Source organism: Nematolebias whitei, chromosome 5, assembly GCF_014905685.2.
Source record: "Nematolebias whitei isolate Nwh7 chromosome 5, NemWhi1, whole genome shotgun sequence".
Classification (NCBI taxonomy): Eukaryota; Metazoa; Chordata; class Actinopteri; order Cyprinodontiformes; family Rivulidae; genus Nematolebias; species Nematolebias whitei.
Window position 1 is genome coordinate 2270289 of NC_056502.1, and position 2911 is coordinate 2273199.

A 2911-nucleotide genomic window follows, 5' to 3' on the forward strand; every position below is an offset into this window, starting at 1 on the left:
CATTGACTTCCATTCATTTTTCATTCATTTCTATAGCCTAACCATGACCTTTATCCATAACCTAACCATGACCAGTACATACCTAACCCTAAACCTAACACATCCTCAATTCACACCTTAGTCCTAAACCTAGCCCCTAACCCACCAACGGGACTTCTTCTTATGGGGCCCGGGCTTTGGGTTCCATAAGGAGCAGTTGGTCCTCACAATGTAGTATAAGTTGGAAAAATGGGCCTCACAAAGTAACATAAACAAGGACACACACACACACACACACAAGTCTTAATTAGATTATTTTTAAGGCTTCTGTTCCTGTCACAAGTTGATGAGATGACTGAAGAAACACTTGTCTCTAAAGGAACTGGTTAGAAAGTGATCGTTGAGTGGACCAGGCTCTGGTCAGATGTTTGTGTTTTTGTGTTTTGCTCACGAGACACAAACATGAAGGAAAGATGAGCTGATCTCATCTGTCTGGACAAAGGAGGAGCGAGCCGGGGAAGCTGCATGCCCTCTGGTGACACCATGACGTCTTCTACAAACCAACAGTTCCCGCTCGAGGTGCTGGTGTGGCAGAGGGACTGTCAGGAAACCAGGATGAAGGAAGATTTGTTTTCAGGGGCTGCATGTGGCAGAAAAACCACAAGACTGTTCATCAAGACTGATTTCCAACGACTCACGGGATGTTCATTGTTCTCAAGAGCTTCTGTCTTACTGAAAACCTATAAAATGATTATGCTGGTGGATTAGATTAGATTATTTGAGTGTCTGTTATACTAAGCTATTAATACTAATAATACAAAGTCTGAGCTGCAGAAGAAACATCACGTCAGACGAAGCCCCTGTAGAAGTTGTTTTAATGTCACGGTGAAACATAAATCCATCTTGGTTACAACACAAACACGTTTAATGGTTTTATTACAATTCTGCTGTAGAATTCCATCTTATTTTGTAAAGTCAAATATTGTAAACTTTTATAAATTAAGGGACATTAAGATTTTTTGTTGATTAAAAGTGAATGCAAGTAAACACACAAAATAAAGGAAACTTTAAAAGAAAAGTCTTCATCTTCCTCCGTCACTTCCTCCTCTTCCTGATACAACCCTCACCATTTACCTGGGCTTGGGTCCAGAACCAGCGGTGCACTGGTTTGTCCTCCATAGTGGCTGGTTTCATTGAGAAAGCTAAGGTCATAAATTCAAGTTGTAGTTGAACCTTGTAAAGATTTCTCAAATAAAAAATAACAAAATGTTCTAAAATGTGGACGTCATTAATGTGTCCTCCAGCTCTAATGTTAAAAATCTTGGTGTTATTTTTGATCAGGACATGTCTTTTATCCCCCACATTAAAAACGTTACTAGAACCTCCTTCTTCCACCTGCGTAATATCACTAACATTAGAAACATCTGATCTAAAGATGATGCAGAAAAACTGGTCCATGCATTTGTCACGTCTAGACTGGACTATTGCAATGGTTTATTATCTGGGTGTCCAAATACTTCTTTAAAACGTCTTCAGTTGATCCAAAATGCTGCTGCCAGAGTCTTAACTGGAGTTACTGGGAGAGATCATCTCTCTCCAGTTTTAGCTTCTCTCCATTGGCTCCCTGTCAAATCCAGAATAGAATTCAAAATCTCACTTCTAACCTACAAAGCGCTCAACAACCTAGCTCCATCTTATATTACAGATCTTATTGTTCCATATTTTCCCAACAGAGCACTTCACTCTCAGACTGCAGGTTTACTTGTGGTTCCTAGAGTTTCCAGAAGCAGAATGGGAGGAAGATCTTTCAGTTCTCAGGCTCCTCTCTTGTGGAACCAACTTCCAGTTTCTCTCCATGAGGCTGACACATTGTCCAGTTTAAGACTTTCCTTTTTGATAAATCCTATAGTTAGTTTGCCTGGGTTTCCTGAGCTGTCCCTTAGTTCTGCTGCTATAGGCTTAGACAGCTGGAGGACAAATTGACCACATGTCCTCTCTCTGCTGCTGTCTTTACTTACTCTACTCTACCTGTTTGTATTTGTAATTATTTACATCTTTAAAAAATAAACATGTTATGTTTCCTCCTATAGAAAGTACACCTGGACCTGTCATCATACACGACATGGCCAAAAAAAAAGTCGACACCAAAATAAAACAGGTCTCACTAATATTTGGTTGGAGCACCTTTAACTTTGATCACATCATTCTCTGTGTCTTTGTTTGAATAAACTTCTTCAACGTCACAAGATCTGTTTCATCCAGTGTTGAATTAATGTTTCACCAAGATCTTCCATTGATGACGAGACACTGGTCATGATGGTGCATCACTTCTCCTGCCTCTCTTCTGACCCTGATGCACCATCACTCTGGAACAGGGTCAGTCTGGACTATCAGACCACATGACCTTCTTCCATTGCTCCACAGTCCGATCTTTATGCTCCCTCCAGTTAGCCTCACTGGTTTTCTTAAGGCTACATCTGTTCTTGAGTTCCTTCACATTGTGAGTGTTTAAATGTTCTTACTGTCTCTATGAACCACAGCCCTGAGTGCTGCTGGTGTTCTTCTTCCATTTGATTTCACCAAACGTTTAAATGATCACGATCATTCAGGATTTATTTCTGACCACATTTCTTCCTGGAAGACGATGGGTCCCCACTGTCCTTCCAGTTTTAATAATGTGTTGGACAGTTCTTAACCCAGTTTTAGTTTCTACAATCTCCTGAGATGTTTCCTCTGCTTGATGCCAATGATTTGACCCTTCTCCAACAGACCGACATCTTCTCCACGACCACGAGTCTTTCATCATGTTGTTGAAGAAACGAGAAGCAACTCATTGGAGTTAAAGAACTTGTTGCAGCTGAAACACAATCGTCCGTGCTGTGACGATCCAGCAGGAGGCTCGGACCTTAGTTAAATCCAGCAGGAGGCTCGG

General features: G+C 41.0%; 1 protein-coding gene across 1 annotated transcript in view; it reads right to left on the minus strand.

Moving 5' to 3' along the window:
- The window catches only part of dpy19l1l (dpy-19-like 1, like (H. sapiens)), a 74588-nt gene that overhangs the window by 32731 nt on the left and 38946 nt on the right, over positions 1 to 2911 (minus strand). The gene's annotated exons all lie outside the window — the stretch shown is intronic.